The sequence below is a fragment of the Dipodomys spectabilis genome, unplaced genomic scaffold, assembly GCF_019054845.1.
Source record: "Dipodomys spectabilis isolate Male_0828 unplaced genomic scaffold, ASM1905484v1 ptg000654l, whole genome shotgun sequence".
Taxonomy (NCBI): Eukaryota; Metazoa; Chordata; class Mammalia; order Rodentia; family Heteromyidae; genus Dipodomys; species Dipodomys spectabilis.
In genome coordinates this window covers 468,234-486,954 of record NW_024871331.1, presented here as the reverse complement: position 1 = coordinate 486,954, position 18,721 = coordinate 468,234, and positions in this window count along the sequence as shown.

The window sequence follows — 18,721 nt, the reverse complement described above, 5'->3', positions numbered from 1 at the left end:
CTTCAAAAATCTGTTCAATAATTTGTTATAATCACATAGTCAAGTTACCTGTTATGGTTTAGTATTTTTTCTTTCTTTATTCAAAATTTATCATAGATGCATGCACAGTGGTAATATTAAAATTATTAATCAAAATACAAATAATTCAAAATCATAGACACATACCAGACTTTCAATAATTAGAGTCCATGAAACTCTGATCTCCAATGAAAACCACCAGAAAAGGTGAAAGTGGTGCTGTGGCTCAAGAGGTAGAGTGCTTGTCTTGAGCTGAAGAGCACAGGGACAGCACACAGGCCCAGAGGTCCAGCTCCTCAACCAACAAAAACAACAACAAAATAAAAGAATTCAAATTAGTAACAGAAACTGAGAAAATCTTGATCGTTCATCTTATATAATTGGTGGGAGTGGAAGGGTAAGAAGAAATCTAAAGGGTTCTACATCTATGGCCAAGCAAATGTGTGAGTGATATTCTTGGTGATAAGGATCACAGGTGAAAATGATGGATTACGGGGAAAAAACTCTCTAATAGTTCTAAAGTTTATATTAAACAGATGCAAAGATAGGACTGTTTAGATATCATCAAAATATCCATGAACATGAATATTAAAACGAATGATAAAATTGGGGGCATTATTAAAGGGAAGAGGAAAAGAAAAGTTATGACATAAGTGTAGCAATGTGAGCACCAGTGTGGACAAAATTGGAAGAAAGAGATAAGGAAACAAGGAAGTAATAAAAACAGATTTACAGAAGTAAAGAAAGGAAAGAATTGGCAGGAAGAAAAGGTCAAAACTGTTACAGAGACATTGAAGGAAATATGCTATTTGGATTTGAAAAATAAAAGGACATAGACAAGTTCAATAAGAACAGTGTTTTGGTGAAATTGTAGAGATGTAAGTCATATTGATGAAATTTTGAGATGTGAATGTGAAGCCATAAAATTCTAGATCCATGAATTCAACAGATCCTGTTGGTTTTAAATGTTGGGAACAAATACTTTTATCCTGACCTTAGAAGTATTATACAGATGTAACTGTCATGACCTTTACTTACATATATTCTGTGAATATATTTGAAGACTGTTTAACCAGAAGATTATGGATTGAACTATAACACAGACAAGCCTAATTTGCCCTACAGTTCAATGAGGGTCCCATGTATCTACATCAGTTTGGGATTTTATTGAAATATCGTTAGATATGTTTGGATATCTTATCAGCCTAATCATTATAAATGTAGGACAAGTAATACCAAGTATAGGTTGAACATACAGTTTTACTTATGTTACTAAAGACTCCGCAAATTTATTCTTGTTTAGAATAGAAAATGCCTCAATAGCCATTGATATGTCATAACTGCCATATACTCTATTTAAATATAATTCTTGTTAGGGATATCTCCATGCTGAAATAACCCTCTCAATGAACCTGCCACAAATTCTTATATGTAGGAAGTGCTCTTATAAACTTCAAACTTTTATTGAATGGAAGAGTTCAGACATTACCCTCACCACAAGGACTAAATGCCTAAAAAGATAAGACATTTTCTTTTAATGCCTTTCTTTCATTTTCTGATACACATTTTCATGTAGGGAAGGATTCTGATGTAACAATAATACAATGGTGACTTGTAATAACAAAACATCTAAGATCGAGTGTTAATTCAGATACTTACTAATTAGCTCTAAAGTGTGTGGATATTTATATTTCTCCTGGGTAAACTAATGAGCTCCAAGAAAATGTCCTTAAGGAGCCTTTCAATTCAAATATCACTGTTTGTCTCAAAATGCCTTAAATTCTACACCCTCTAATGTTGGCATAGAGTTATACTGTGGAACTTTTCTCCTCAGAGAGTGAGTACTACCCTGTTGGTTAACATAGACAAAGTACCTTCATACATAGACTGGGTGTTTGCAATCAAGAAGTGGTAGCTGAACAATGTTCTTAGCAGTTTGTACAGATGAAGTGGAAATAGAGCAATCAAAAGGAACATGCAAAAAAGACAAAGGCACAAAGTAAAACGTGCCAAGGAAATGCTGATGTACAATTTCAATTAATGTGCTCAGGTGTGAGGGTGTGTTCAAAGTACAGCGTCAGACAATATATTTGGATACTTTGAGAAAAAAACTGCATTAAACCCATTATGCTGACTCTCTAATCAGTCACAACATCATCAATTTAGGGAGTATTTTCCAAGAGCATACTGAGAAAAAGAGGGCTCATCACAATTAGTGTTCAGGTTGAAGTACTGACAATCACATAACATGTCTTACAAGTCTTTATTTATTTTGAAGCATTAAAGTGGCAAAAAGCCAAGTAAATATTTTGCATGTATCTAAATTAAGTGGGACATATTATATTGGTGTCTCTTTAACTTGGAAGTTATAGGTTATGCTTTTTATACTCTAAGTTGGGACAATGATCTGTTTTCAGTTATTTTCTTCTCTTCCCCTTCTTTTGCCCTTCCACTTAAAGAGACATACTTGAGCTTGCATTTCTAAATCCTTCAAAATTATCTGAATTTCTCCATACTTCTGGCAGCCTCCTATATCTTTCTCAAGGGAATATCTTCTCACTACCATTTTTATCCTACATGATATTGGATATCTTCCTGCCTAATTCAGTGCAAGATACACATTAGACTCATCCAGATATCTCAACACTTGTACCACCATAAAATCCTATCTTACTTAGAAACCATGATTTTAGTATGTCTGGGGAGGTGGCATCTGTCATTTTTGAATGACCATAATTGATACTTATATGCAAGCATGTTTTAAACCAATATGCCTCTCAGTAGATGAATAAATCGGCGTGTCTATTGCAGCGCTGTGGGCTGTGGCAGGGACCAGGAAGGAAAATGGTTGGCTACCCTAGGTTATTAATTCTGGGCCCTGGAGCTGGCCAGATGGAGAGTTTCCCTGCATAGGGTAAGCATTTTTTATAGGAATTCTTTATTGTCTATTTTTGATCAACACATTCTTGCCCATCGCTTTCTTTTTTACATTTAGGGCAAATTCCTGGTCCTCTCTTGTTAACATCAGTAGCCTTTTTTTACAATTCTTCTTTATATGTCCCGTTTGACCACATCCAAAACATTTTAGATTAGAGGGTTTGGTTTGTAAAGCATGCCAGCTAGTGGCCATAGTTTCAGCAAATAACTGCATATGCCGGGATTCAGATGTAATGTCTTTACACTCCCTTAAATATGTATTTACATCCCCAGATTCTTTAATAGGCAATAGGGCTCGTCTAGAGTCTTCATTAGCATTCTCATAAGCCAACATGCATAGTAGTTGTTGCAGTGCAGCCTCTCCCACAACAGTACGTTCCAAGGACAGTGTCAATCTTGATAAAAATTCAACATAGGGTTTATTAGGTTTTTGGATTACTTTAGTCCAGGAGCCATAATGCTCTCCTACCAGCCGAATCCTCTCCTATGCCTCAATACCTATGTCTTGTAACTGCTCATGGATCTTTTCAGGAGAGTTCACTTGCATATGAGCATCTGCATATTGTTCTGTTCCACTCAACATGGGAAAGGTTATGACCTGCAGGCATGGATTATTGCTCTGTGCATTGTGTCTAGTCTTTTCTGTATATAACTCAGTAAACCACATTTGCCATTGTAGGTATTCAGGTTCCTTAAGCAAGGCTCTACAAAGCATCTTCCAGTCCTCAGGAGCAAAATTATTGTAATGTCGGGCAAGCCCATTAAGCAATTCCTTAACATAATGAGACTGAGGAACATACAACATCACTGCCTTCTTACGTTTACCAATATCATGGACAGCAACACCTTCATATCTGGGTGGTTGAGCTATACCATTCATAGGGGGTGGTCGAATTACAGGATAAGAAAAAATAGGCATTTCATCATGAAACTCACTATCTGAAACCTCTATTTGTGAGGGAGTGACGAGGTAAAAATTACTTCGGCAAGCGGAGGAGTGGAAGGCTGTTTTACTTTCACTTTCTTAGATTCTCTTTTCACTCTGCTAATTTCTAACTCCATATGTTGTAATCTTTTTTTTTTTTTTTTTAAATTTTATTTTATTTTATTTGAGAACATACTGTACAGAGGGGTTACAATTACATGGGCAGGATAATGCATACATTTCTTACCAAGCATTGCAGCCTCCTCCTTTGTTTACCCTTCACCTCCCTTCCCAGCCTCCCCCCTCCCTCCCAACCAATCATACCCCCCTCCCCCCCACCACCAACATTGTAAAGCTGGTTTTGACATGACATTTTGTACTTCTCATTGTTGCAACAGGTCCACCTGAATCCTTAAACGACTTGTTTGTCCCCATCTCCTCCACATGTTATACTGACATCAAATATAGTGAAAGCGGGGGTTACACTGTGGGGGAGGGACATACAAAGCAACAAAGAAATAATCTTATAAATGCGTTAGAAACACATGCATGAAAGAAACAAAAACATTAAAATACATATTTGAGGTTTTGTTTTCCTAACATCACATTATCTGACTTTTTCCGCTTGACTCATACCTATACTAGATATTGCAAATAAGGGAAACCATGGGACCTATGTTTCTTTGGGCCTGGCTTACTTCACTTAATATAATTTTTTCCAAGCCTTTCCATTTCCTAACAAATGGGGCAATGTCATTCTTTCTGATGGAGGCATAGAATTCCATTGTGTATATATACCACATCTTCTTGATCCATTCATCTACTGAGGGGCATCTGGGTTGGTTCCATGTCTTAGCTATGGTAAATAATGCTGCAATAAACATAGTTGTGCTGGTAGTTTTAGTGTGGCCTTGTTTGTGATCATTTGGGTAAATGCCCAAAAGTGGGATTGCTGGGTCGTTGGCGAGCTCTATGTGGAGTCTTTTGAGGAACCTCCATACTGCTTTCCAAAGTGGTTGAACAAGTTTACATTCCCAACAACAATGAAGTAAGGTTCCTTTCTGTCCACATCCCCTCCAGCATCTGTTGTTGTTAGAGTTCTTGATTTTTGCTGTTCTAACTGGAGTGAGGTGATATCTCAATGTTGTTTTGATTTGCATTTCTTTTATGGCTAGGGATGTTGAACATTTCTTCATGTGTCTATTGGCCATCCTTCTTTCTTCTTCAGAGAAGCTTCTCTTTAAGTCTTTCGCCCACTTACTTATTGGGCAGTTGTTTCTTTGAGGATTTGTTGTTGGGTGGTTTAATTTTTTGAGTTCCAAGTATATTTTAGATATGAGACCCTTGTCCATTGTATGGCTAGTAAAGATCTTCTCCCAGTCCGTGGGCTTTCTATTGATCTTGCTAGCTATGTCATTTGCCCTGCAGAAGCTCTGCAACCTTATACAATCCCATTTGTCCAGCCTTTCTTTGATTTGTTGTGTTTCCGGGTCTCTATTCAGAAAATTTCGGCCTGAGCCAAGGAGACCCAGGGTTTCTCCTATTCCATCCTGTAATGTTTTCAGAGTGTCTGCTTTGAGTTCAAGGTCTTTGATCCATTTGGAGTTGATTCTGGTGCAGGGTGATATATAAGGATCTAGCTTTAGTTTTCTACATGTAGTTAACCAGTTTTGCCAGCACCATTTACTGAAGAGGCTGTCTGTCTTCCATTCTATTGTTTTAGCTCCCTTATCGAAGATTAGATGGCTATAGGTCTGTAGGTTCATTTCTGGGTTTTCAATTCTATTCCATTGGTCCTGAGGTCTGTTCTTATGCCAATACCAAGCTGTTTTGATTACTATGGCTTTATAGTAGAGTTTGAAATTTGGTATTGATATTCCTCCAGCAGTGTTCTTTCCGTTGAGGAGCGTTTTTGCTATTCGGGGTCTTTTATTGTTCCATATGAATTTTTGGATTGCCTCTTCTATTTCCTTGAAGAATGAGGGTGGAATTTTGATAGGTATTGCGTTGAATTTGTAGATAGCCTTGGGAAGTATTGCCATTTTCACGATGTTAATCTTTCCAATCCAGGAGCATGGGAGGTTTTGCCATTTTTTAAGTTCTGTGTTGATTTCCTTTTTCAAGATTTTAAAGTTTTCATCATAGAGGTCCTTCACTTCTTTAGTTAAGTTAATTCCTAGGTATTTTATTTTTTGTGGGGCTATTACAAATGGAGTTGCTTTCCTAATTTCAGCCACACTTTTCTCATTGTTGGCATACAGAAAAGCCATTGATTTTTGGGGGTTAATTTTATAACCTGCTACTTTGCCAAAGTTTTGAATCAGCTTGAGTAATTTGGGAGTGGAGTCTATGGGATTCTTTAAATACAAGATCATGTCATCTGCAAAGAGGGAGAGTTTTATTTCTTCTTTCCCTATTTGGATCCCCTTTATGTCTGCATCTTGTCTTATTGCTGTAGCTAGGCATTCTAATACTAGATTGAAGAGAAGTGGAGAGAGTGGGCATCCTTGTCTTGTTCCTGAGTTAAGAGGAAATGGCTTTAGTTTTTCACCATTGAGTATAATGCTGGCTGTAGGTTTGTCATATACAGCCTTTATTGTATTGAGGAATGTTCCATGGATTCCTAATTTTTCCAAAACCTTCATCATAAAGGGGTGTTGGATCTTGTCGAATGCTTTTTCTGCGTCTATTGAGATAACCATGTGGTTCTTATTCTTGCTCCTGTTGATGTGATGAATAATATTAATTGATTTGCGTATATTGAACCAGCTTTGCATCCCTGAAATGAATCCTGTTTGATCGTGGTGTATGATTTTTTGGATGAATTGTTGAAGTCGATTGGCCAAAATTTTGTTGAGAAGTTTCGCATCAATGTTCATCAAAGAAATGGGTCTATAGTTCTCTTTCTTTGATGAGTCCCTGCCTGGTTTTGGGATGAGGGTTATGATGGCTTCATAGAATGTGTTCGGTAGTGAGTTTTCTCTTTCAATTTCATTGAAGAGTTGGAGGAGAATTGGTGTGAGCTCTGCTTTGAAGGCCTTGTAAAATTCCGCTGTAAAACCATCTGGTTCTGGACTTTTCTTAGCTGGGAGGTCTCTTATTGCTGTTTCTATTTCAATGCTTGATATGGGCCTGTTAAGATAGTTTACCTCATCTTGGTTTAGTTTTGACATGTCAATATTTGCTAGGAAGAGGTCCATTTCTGTCAAGTTCTCAAACTTATTAGCATAAAGTTTTGAGAAGTATTCCCTTATAATGTTCTGAATCTTGCTTGTTTCCGTGGTGATGTTTCCATTCTCATCTCTGAGTTTATTAATTTGGGTGTGTTCTCTTCTTTTTCTGATAAGATTTGCTAAGGGTCTGTCAATTTTGTTAAGTTTTTCGAAGAACCAACTCTTTGTTTTGTTGATTCTTTCTATAGTTTTTTTGGATTCTAATTCATTTAATTCTGATTTAATTTTGATTATTTCTTTCCGTCTACTGGATTGGGGTTTATCTTGCTGCTCTTTTTCAAGGAGGTTTAGATGTGTCATTAAATTGTTAGTTTCAGATCTCTCCAATTTGTTGATGTAGGAGCTCAGAGCTATAAACTTGCCTATGAGTACTGCCTTTGCTGTGTCCCAGAGGAGCTGGTATTTTGTGTGTTCATTTTTGTTGAATAGCATGAACATTTGAATTTCCTTTCTAATCTCTTCCATGACCCACTCATGATTCAGCAGTGTGTTGTTCAGCCTCCATGTGATACCGGACTTTCTTTGGTGGCTTTTGGTGTTGAGTTCTAACTTTATTCCCTTGTGGTCAGAGAGAATGCAAGGTATAACTTCAATGTTTCTGAATTTAGACAAGTTTGCTTTGTGGCCTAAAATGTGGTCTATTTTAGAAAACGTTCCATGTGCTGCTGAGAAAAACGTGTATTCTGATGCTGCTGGGTGAAATGTTCGGTAGATGTCTGTTAAGTCTAGTTGATCTATGCAGCTGTTTAGATCTGCGGTTTCTCTGTTGAGTTTTTGCCGAGTTGATCTATCTAGTGGGGAGAGTGGTGTGTTAAAATCCCCAACGATTAATGTCTTTGGATCTATATGGGATTTGAGGGAAAGTAGTGTTTCTTTGATAAATTTGGGTGCTCCATTGTTTGCCGAATAGATATTTAGAATTGTAATATCCTCCTGAAGGAGAGATCCTTTAATTAGTATGTAGCGACCTTCTTTATCTCTTTTCATGAATTTTAATTTGAAGTCTATTTTATCTGATATTAGGATTGCAACTCCTGCCTGTTTATGCGGTCTGTTTGCTTGGTAGATTTTGTTCCAGCCTTTAACATTGAAAATGTGTTTGTTTTTATGGGCAAGATGTGACTCCTGCAGGCAGCAGATAGAAGGGTCTTGTTTTTTAATCCAACTAGACAGTCTATGTCGCTTAATTGGAGAGTTCAGTCCGTTAACATTAAGAGATAGGACTGAGAGGTATTTGGGAGTTCCTGCCATGTTATCTACCTTCTTGGGGGCTGCGAAAACTGCGTTCTTCCTAGGGTTCTTGGATTCTCAGTTTGGGTGCAGTTTCTTGGCCTTTATTGCGGTCTTGTTGGATTTCTATGTGTAGGACATCTTTAAGAATCTTTTGTAGGGCTGTTTGGTGGAGATGTATTGTTTCAATTTTTCTTTGCTATGGAAGGTTTTTATTTGGCCTTCAGTTATGAAGGAGAGTTTAGCTGGGTACAGTATTCTTGGTTGATAGTTGTTTGTTTTTAGGGCATGGCATACATCATTCCAGGCTCTTCTTGCTTTGATTGTCTCTGCTGAGAAATCTGAGGTGATTCTAATTGGTTTCCCTTTATAGGTGATTACCCTTTTCTCCCTGACAGCTTTAAGGATCTTTTCCTTGTTCTGAGTTGATCCTGTGTGGATTATAATGTGGCGGTGGGATGTCCTATTCTGGTCTGGTCTATTTGGGGTTCTAAAGGCTTCTTGTATCTGGACAGGCCTATCTTTTTGCATGTTTGGGAAGTTCTCTGCTAGGATCCTGTTAAACAGATTTCCTAGACCATTAATTTCTGTTTCTAGGTGTTCCTCTACACCCATTATCCTTAGATTAGGCCTTCTGATGGTGTCTTCCAGGTGTTGGATAGATCTATCATATTTCTTGGACTTGTCTTGTATGGTTGTATGTTCTTTCTCTATAATATCTAGGCTGTCTTCAATCCCTGAGATTCGATCTTCTGCATGGTCTAACCTGCTGTCAAGACTCTCTACTTTGTTTTTTATCTCTTTTCCTTCTAGTTGGTCAGCTTTGATGGCTTCAAGTTCTTTGTTGAAGCTCTGTTTTACGTCTTGTATGAATTTCTTTACTTCCTTAATTTGGTGTTCAGTGTTTGTCCTCAAATCACTTAGTTGATTGGTTATGGTTTCTTTGGGCTCCCATTCCTTCTGTTGGGTCCCATTCAGCATTCCCTTTGTGGTCTCCCTGACTTCCTTCAGCTCTTTGTTAATGGATTCCATGAATGCCTTTAGTGATCTTTGTGTGTTCTCTACCTGGTCTCTCAATTCCTGTATTACTCTTTGATTAGCTTCCTCCCGTTCGTGGGATTCCTGCAGATCTCTTTGAGTGTTCTCAGCCTGCTCACGCCATTCCTCCCTTTCTCTTTGAGTATTCTCAAGTTGTTCACGCAAATCCTGTATCAGTTTTTGAGTAGCTTCCTCACGCTTATGATATTCCTGTATAAACTTCTGGGATGCCTCCTCTCTCTCCCTATCACGCTCATACAGAGTCCTTTGTACGTTGTCAAACTTTTCATTTATCATGTTTGCCACCAGTGTTTGTAGAGCTGTTTGGGAACTCTCCTCTGGATTATTCATTATCTGTTCTAACCCCTGATTATCAAGATTGGGAATTGAGATACCCGAATTTGCCATTTTTCTTGTGTTTTTCCGGCTTACTCTGCCCATTTGAGATGAAGATAGCACCAGTTTTGTGCTAGAACACTATCTTAAGGCAACCATCAACCAAAGTTTGCATTTGCACAGTCAATAGTCTACAGATACAATCTAGTTCAACAGATACATCTATTGACATCAAACAACTATATGTTAAAGGACTTCGAACCGCAGAGAAGAATTTGGAAAGCCAGAAATTATTAGGGTTAGGAAGAGATGTGGGTAAAAAATAGGAATAGATTGGTGTGGGGAGGCACAGGGAGAGTTAACTATGTCCTAATCACAATGCAGGAAATAGGTTGGGTAGGATGTAAGTAGAGAGAGAGAGAAAAAGAAGAAAGGGAAAGGGGAATGAAAAGAGACCAGAAAAAAAATAGAAACGTAAAAATTAATGTTATTTTAGAGATTAAAAGACCATCTATTTATAGAGGAATATGAATATGTTGAGAGAAAGGGAGGGACATAGAGGAGATGAGAAAAACTTTAAAAAAATGCTTAAAATATTGTATAGGTATAAAGTACTGCTATTAGTGAATTTAAGTCTCAGAGGTTTTGAATTGAGTAATAAGTTTGTGGATTAAGTGTGTACACAATGGGGGATAGGGTCTACTGGTTAACTACGGGTTTATCTGAGGATGTGCAGGACGAGAGTTAAGTCACATAAAGATGAACAAAGAGGAAAAGATGGAAAGGATAGGAAAGTGAGAAGAAAAGATCAGAAGTTCAGTAGAGCTAGAAAAAAAAACAAAAAGATAATTAAGAATGAAAGAAAAAGAGAAAGAAGACAAGAAAATAAAAGAAAACACACATTCACGTATTCCTAAAATAAAAATTATAAGAGGAGAAGAAAAAAAAAAAAAGTTAATGGAAAACAATTATTTTTTCAGAAGAGGCAAAAATTAAAGATTAATAAAAGTTTTAGAAAAGCAAAAAAAAATTTTATATATATATAAGGTAACAAAAAATGAAAAAAAACAAAACAAGAAAAAGAAAAAAAGAAAAGAAGAAGAAGAAAAAAAAAGTTCTTTGATTTTTTTTTTTTTTTTTTTGGGAGGGGTGGGAAGAGTCCTGTATCTCCCTTTTGTCTGTAACCAGAGTCTGGTTGGAGTCTCTGGTCAGCTTGAGGTCCTGTGGCTTGATTGGTTTCTTAAGTCAGTTTGTTGGAACAGGCAGAAAAATGCTCTGCTTTACCCAAGATTTTGAGATCCCCCTCCCAGGTTAGTTTACTGGGAGGGTGATCTGCTTTGAGAATCACAAAGAGGGGGATGCAGTGATGAGGCTAGGTTCTGGGTAGAGTTGAGGCCTTTCAACGAACAGTAGCTTTTCCCTGGGGCTATTTTGTGAAAAAAAAACTCACAGCACCCAGCCTGGAGCCATTCTCAGGGTTTCTGTTTTTCAATTGATTGTGATGGCTGCTAGAGGGAGGGGCAGCCTCTGGCTCTGGCCACCCAGCGAGGAGAGCCACTCCAATGGCTTGTGCCTGAGCTGGGCGACCCCTCCCTGGATGGAACTGAGTCTGTGAGGTCACCTCGCCGCCAAGTTCCTGTGACCTGCCAAATGACTAGCTCTATTCCAAGGCCTGAGCTGGAGCTAGCCGCTCCTCCGAGCTTTGTCGGTATCCAAGATGGAGATCACCGGTGCTGGGGGGGGGGAGGGGTTGCCTTCCCTCCTCTGCTCCCAGAGGAGTGAGGAAGTGGGGCTTCTACTCACGCGGAGTCATGGATCTCGGGTCGTCTCTGGTCTGCAAAGTGCAGGATGAAGTTGTCCGCTCCTTGTCGGTTCTTGCTGGTGTTGAGTAGAATCCGCTCCACCGCTGCGTCTGGCTCCTTCGTCCCGGACTGCGTCTCAGGTATGCCTCCGCGGCGGTGGTCGCCGCTGCGACCCTGCCGCCGCAGCGGCAGCTGCTCAGATGTGTCTGCTTGGCTTCCCCTCTCTTGACTAACTCTCTGTCCTGTGATGGCACACTTGGTGTGATTCTCTGGCTTGGGACTGTTCACTGGAACTCTGAAACTGTTTTCTATGCAAGAGCTTGTGCAGATTCCAGCTTCTCCTCCGCCATCTTCCCGGAACTCCCATATGTTGTAATCTTGATAAAATCAATTCCATTTGCACATTCTATTGATGCTTTCAGTTTGTTCCTTTTCAGCCTTCTTTACCTCTTGTTTTTTCTCTGTTAATTGTGATGCATCCTTACCTATTGCGACCTTAACCTCAGAGTCCAATAGTAAATCTACAATAGAAGGGGTGGCCTCTTTCTTTAAGATTGCTATTAATCTTTTCTCATTTAAAACTTTAAAAAGGTTATGTAAAATAGCCCAAATGGATCAAAATCTAGCAGGACTCCTTTCCCCTTCTCGAGCAGCTCTTTCTATATTATACATTACTCATTTCCAATTATCAACATCTAACGTCCCGTCGTCGGGGAACCAAGGATTCCATTCCCTAACTACATTAATACACATTTCTATGTCAAAAGAAGAAATAGTTACACCATAAGCAGCAAGTAAATATTTTAGCATATGTAAGTACAGAGTAGACTTAACTTGTCCCATAACCCTGTAATTAAAAGTACTTACATGAATATCCCTTCCTGAATTCAACACTGCAGGGTCCCTGTTTGGATGCCAGTTGTCAACGTCTAACACATTGGGGTCCCTGGGTAAGTGCCGCAAAATCACCAGGACACAGGGGTTGCAGAGTGCAAACAGCAATTGCCACTTCATGCTGTGCTTTATTGTTAGTGGGTATTTACAGACAAGCAAGTTTATTTTGCCAAGATTTAGTCAGGAGACATTAACACAAAGAATTTCAACAGAAACAATTTTGCTTAAACAATGAGACAAAGTCTTTGTATATTTTTATCTAAACTATTTTAGAGCAAGCTCAAACCACTTCCCCATACTCAGGAAAATGCTCGACTAGCTGTTTATGCTTAAGTAAGTAGAAGAGCTACTTCCTCAGCTCCCAGGAGTCTGACATGAGCTTTGAGATAGGGAGAGAGAACATATTCACTCTATAGTCCGGCATGCCAATAGCTTTCCACATACACAAACACAGTCCTCAGATAATCCTGAGGCCGGAGCCTGCATCATTCTGCCCCTCCAACACAGACCCTGAGTCTTCACACAGATTGTCTCACCAACTCTTCTATTACTTTAAGCAAAAACAGAGCAAAGCAAAGCAAACAACATAGACTTTATGGTTAATTAAGCTGCTATTAAAGATTCCAGGCAGAATTACACTGTTAAGTGATGTTAGTAAATATGTTTTGTAGATACTGATCTCACATGTGTCACAAAAATATCCGTGGATTCATAACTAGAAACTCTGAAGTGTAATGTATATTAATAAGGTGAGTTTCATTAGGTAGCCAATGAAGAGAACACCACAGGGTATTCAGTCAGGTAAAGAAGTTTATTTACTGAACTGCTGCCCATGCCATACATGGTGGAAAGGCATGTAAAAAAATAATGGGGCGACCCAACCTCGGGCAAGGATGTATCTATGTGAAGGACCAGATGAGGTGTGGCCATTTGGGGGAAACTCTGACCACACTGGATCTGGATGTGACTTCACATTCTGGGACTCACCTCTGGTCAGATGGAAATTGTGACCAGAGGCTGACCAGGTTGTGACTTAACAGGATAGGGAGGAGGTGGCTGCCTCCAGGTATGCCAAATACTAGGCAACACATAAAGGTTTGAAGCTTAGCCAAGAAGTGGAAAGGTTTCTGCATAGGTTCTACATTACCTGGAACAGACCTAACACCAAATATAGGTAGTAGCTCTGACATATGACTCCTGACTCCAAACAATTCATTCCAATTATTTTCTTTCTTTCTTTCTTTCTTTCTTTCTTTCTTTCTTTCTTTCTTTCTTTCTTTCTTTCTTTCTTTCTTTCTTTCTTTCTTTCTTTCTTTCTTTCTTTCTTTCTTTCTTTCTTTCTTTCTTTCTTTCTTTCTTTCTTTCTTTCTTTCTTTCTTCCTTTCTTTCTTTCTTCCTTTCTTCCTTTCTTTCTTTCTTCCTTTCTTTCTTTCTTTCTTTCTTCCTTTCTTCCTTCCTTCCTTCCTTCCTTACTTTCTTTTCTCCCTCCCCTTCTCTCTTTTTTGTTTTTTTGGTCGGTCATGGGGTTTGAACTCTGGGCTTGGGCACTTTCCCTCAGCTCTTGAGCTCAAGGCGAGCACTCTACCGCTTGAGCCACAGCTCCACTTCTGGTTTTTGAGTGGTTTATTGGAGATAAGGGTTTCACGGACTTTTCTGCCCAGGCTGGCTTTGAACCGCAATCCTCAGATCTCAGCCTCCTGAGTAGCTAGGATTACAGGTGTGAGCCACCAGCGCCCAGCTCTCTCTCTCTATCTCTCCTCTCTTTCACTCACCCTCCCTCTCTCCCCTACCTCAGTATTCTCAACTCTCAAATAATAAACACTTGCTGAGTTGAACTCACAGGCTGGGAGAGCAGCTCAATTGGCATATGTGAAATTTATTTAATGTTTCCTTATACCTCTACCACAAGTCACTGGAATCAAATAATGAACACTCAGCAGTATGGCATCTCAAGCCATTTGGAGGAGGAAAGCAAGCTTGCTCACTGCATTCTGTGAGGTCAACCCTAGGAAGGTGGGGCAGACTCCTCCCTCCTCTTGCTAACTCTCAACCCAATTTCTGCATCAGTAGAGGTGACTGTCTCCAAGAGTGCCAGTTACTCAAGTGACATAGGTATTAGGCAGAGACTTAGCCTCTTGTGGTGCTGAGATTAATGGCATGATTCAACATGATCCACTTGTTTGTTAATATTGGGACTTCTTAAATTTTTGGTTAAGCTATGTTCAAATTTTGATCTATTTATTTCTGATTGCTAACCATGATTATAGATGTGAACCAGCACATCAGACCATTCAAAGTTCTTTATCCCACATGGAAGACATGAAGTTTATTTTACCAAATGACATACAAGTTGACAGACAGCAAAAGTAAGTCCTTAATTCTGGTCAAGATGTGTTATTAATGTGAACCAAAATTACTTAGCAAAATATGTGACTACAGTGATTATACTTTCAAACGTACCCTACACTTGAATATCAAATCACCTATGTTAGCCAATGATTCACTCAAATAACCTGTAATCATTTATGTCTGTTCTATGTTCTAGAAGTAGGGAGAACTGGAACTCACACAATTAACTAAAGTGGGAGAATTTGAGATGATCACAGTTCTGAATCAATCTAGGAAGCAAAGTATCACCCATATCAACCTACTAGGTAGGGATATTGGAATGCAATCATGATCCCTGCTTTTTGGGTTGGGTGCAAAAATTGCTACTCTATAAGCAAAGTAACTTAAACTAGAAAGGATTGGTGGAATGACTCCAGTGGTGGAATACTTGTCTGGCAAACACAACATCAAAACTCAAATCAACTTCCTAAAGATAAAATAAGAAAAGCAAAGAAATAACAACTCATACTGAGCATGTGTTCAATGTAAAGATTTACACTAAATTATTGTAGTTATAAATGCCATCATTTATTTCTAGGAGCACACACATTTTGTGTCAAGACTAAATGAAAAAATAACACCATATATATAAAGCTTTGGTAAAACACAGGTCTAGCTTACTATGGTGAACACTTAAGTTTACATGTGCAGTGGTGTTGCAGGGTTGTTAAGGTTTATGGAAGACCATCTTCTTGATGATCTTGACATGATGAAATTACCTAAGCATACATAAACATACAGTTCACTGGACAGATACTGCTGATATATATATATATATATATATATACATATATATATATATGTATATATATACATATATATATATATATGTATATATATATATATATTACACACACATGTATGCATTTATATATTAACTGACATGTAAATAAAAATAAAAAATTACAATGAATAAATTTAGTGAACAGATAACTTTCCCAAAGTATTACTTTACCTGAACCAGTTCATGTCTTAAAGTCTCCAATGCTATATAACACTTACATGGTGAAAAGCCTGCCAATAAATATACTTTCATGACATTCCTTTCTTTAGAAAATGAAAAGCACGTTATGTTATCTGGCTATTTATGTACTTTCAATATATTTTTTTATAATTTCAAGTGCATATTGTCTTAGATCTCACTCATTCTCATCCAATAGTACCTATGGTAAGGAGAAAATGAAGGATTATTCTGTTACTTTGGGAGTTATTAAAAACTGTAATAAATATGAAAATGAAACTCTGAAATTATTTAGAGATGTAACTTGAAAGTTACTTTCTAGACACTCATGTTACTCCCTCAACTAAATCACAGAACTTAAAATAAGTAACATTTTTACCTGGGTGCCAATGGCTCATGCCAGTAATCCTAGCTACTCAGGAGCTGAGATCTGAGGTTAGTAGTTCAAAGCTAGCACTGGCAGGAAATCCATGACACTCTTCCTTCCAATTAACCACCAGAAAACCAGAAGTAGGACTGTGGCTCAAGTGGTAACGTGCTAGCCTTGATCTGAAGAGCCCAGGGACAGTGCCCAGACCCAGAATTCAAGCCCCCTGACCAAGAAAATTAAAATGGAAAAAAGGGGAAAAAGTAATATTTTAAAGCTAATGTGCATATAAACACAAATTTGTCTAGAAATAAAACTATAACAGCCCCTGGACTGGCAAAAACAGAGATTAAAGTAAAATTTCCTTCAATAATTCATTTAGACGATCTATACTGAGGGCAGGCTACTGGAACTCACATCACTAATTGAAGAGGTAGAGTTTGAGAGGATCACAGATCAGAACCAGTGTGCAAGGAAAATAATAAGAGTCTCATATCATCCTAAAAATTCGCATGTTAGAATGCATTTATGATCCTCGCTACTTGGCAGACAGAAGTGAGGAACTTAGCCTGTGTTTGCCCCTCAGCAAAATGGATAACTTATGAGCAAAGTAAATAAATCGAAAAAGGATATTCTTAAGATAGAATACTTGTTCAGCAAACAAAATATCTAAATTCATACTCATTTCCTAAAAGAGGAAAGAAAAGGGAAGAGAGAAAGAAAAAAGAAAGAAAGAGAGAGAGAGAGAAAGAAAGAAAGAAAGAAAGAAAGAAAGAAAGAAAGAAAGAAAGAAAGAAAGAAAGAAAGAAAGAAAGAAAGAAAGAAAGAAAGAAAGAAAGAAAGATAGAAAGAAAGGAAGGAAGGAAGGAAGGAAGAAAGAAAGAAAGAAAGAAAGAAAGAAAGAAAGAAAGAAAGAAAGAAAGAAAGAAAGAAAGAAAGAAAGAAAGAAAGAAAGAAAGAAAGAAAGAAAGAAAGAAAGAAAGAAAGAAAGAAAAGAAAAGAAAAGAAAGGAAGGGAGGAAAAAAGAAAGGGAAAAGCAGAGGTATAAATAAAAACCTCAGCACGCGTTAGAAGTTAACAATGACCCTATATCATTTTAGCTACAAATACCATCATTTACTTCTGGGCAGAGACATTTTGTATCAAGCCTGAAAAAACCATAGCATACCACATACAAAGCTTGTGTTAAATACAGGTTTGCCTTAAACTGTTGGAACAATGGGAATGTATGTCTAGTGCTGTTGCAGGTATGTTAATGTGTGTGGGAGTTTATCATCCTGATGATCTTGAAATGATGAAATTGACTAACTACACAATTACCTTGGCAGATCCCTGTTGAGACCTTTATTAAGTCACAGGTTAACGAAGAACAGTATATACAATGAAATATATTGAACAACAAGGCATTGTGACCCAAATTATTTTTACCTGATTCAGTGTATTTTTCCATTCTATATCACATGTATAAGTTCCTCATTCCCTTCTGTCTCATTATGTTGTCTTTCCTTGGTTTTGCTTTGTTTTCAGAACCATTGTATTAGAGGGCATTTCTTATATTTTTGTCTTCTAGTCTTCAGAAAGTCTGCAGTTAAATATGCTTAAGTTCCTTTCATTAGAAAATTTAAACCACATTGGGTAGGGTCTTCATCATGATTTTGTTACGATGTCAAATACATTTTTATTTCTGGCATTCTACCTGTATAATCTCACTTCAATCTTTTCCAAAGGGCACTTTAGTGAAAGGAGGAAATTCAAAGTGGATTTGGTAGAGAATTTCTGTTACTAAGAACTCTGGTACATAGTAAAGTAAGCAAGTCCAAAATTATTAATTAGAGAGATGATTTGAAAGTCATCTTTTTACATCTTAATACACTTTCCTCAACCAAACCAAAGGATTTAAAATAACTAATATTTTTAAATTAATGGACACAAATGTGCACAAAAATTCTAGAAATAAAATGATCACTCCTGAAACCTTACTGATACTTCAAAGTATGCTTTCCAGTTAGAGGACTCATCTTCACACATTTTCACACAATATGTATCTGCTTAGTAACAGAACCCCAAACTACACTAAGGCATCTAATAGCTATCTAATTTTTGTTGCTTTCTTATCGTATTGATTAGTATGAATTCTGTGACCATTATAAAATCACATTTGTAATAAAACTTACTTGGTGGGAACTTCAAGGATGAGGTGGTGTGGGGTTTCTCGTGGAGCCCTCTCTGGTTCAAGGGAGAAGTTAGTATTGGCACAGCCTCTGTGGTAGAGCAGGGCGGGGCTTTATGGGTGAAAGCCAGTCTGTGTAGGGCTTTGAGACAGCAGGGAGGGAACAGGAAAAACTAGACTTGTTAGGAGCAAGGTCTCTTGTGGAGTAGATGGGACTTAAGGATGGAGACTGGCAGGTGGATTGGTTTTCAGTGGAAGAAGGCATGGTCACTGGGGAAGAGGATCTTTGGGACAGAGCTTTGAAAAGGAAGAACAAGGCTACAAAGGAAGAGGTTACTTAGAGGAGGGGTTGTGGTGTAGCACTGTGAGCCCTGGTGGGATATGTAGGGTGAGGTTTCCCATAAGGCATGGAAGAGAATGAA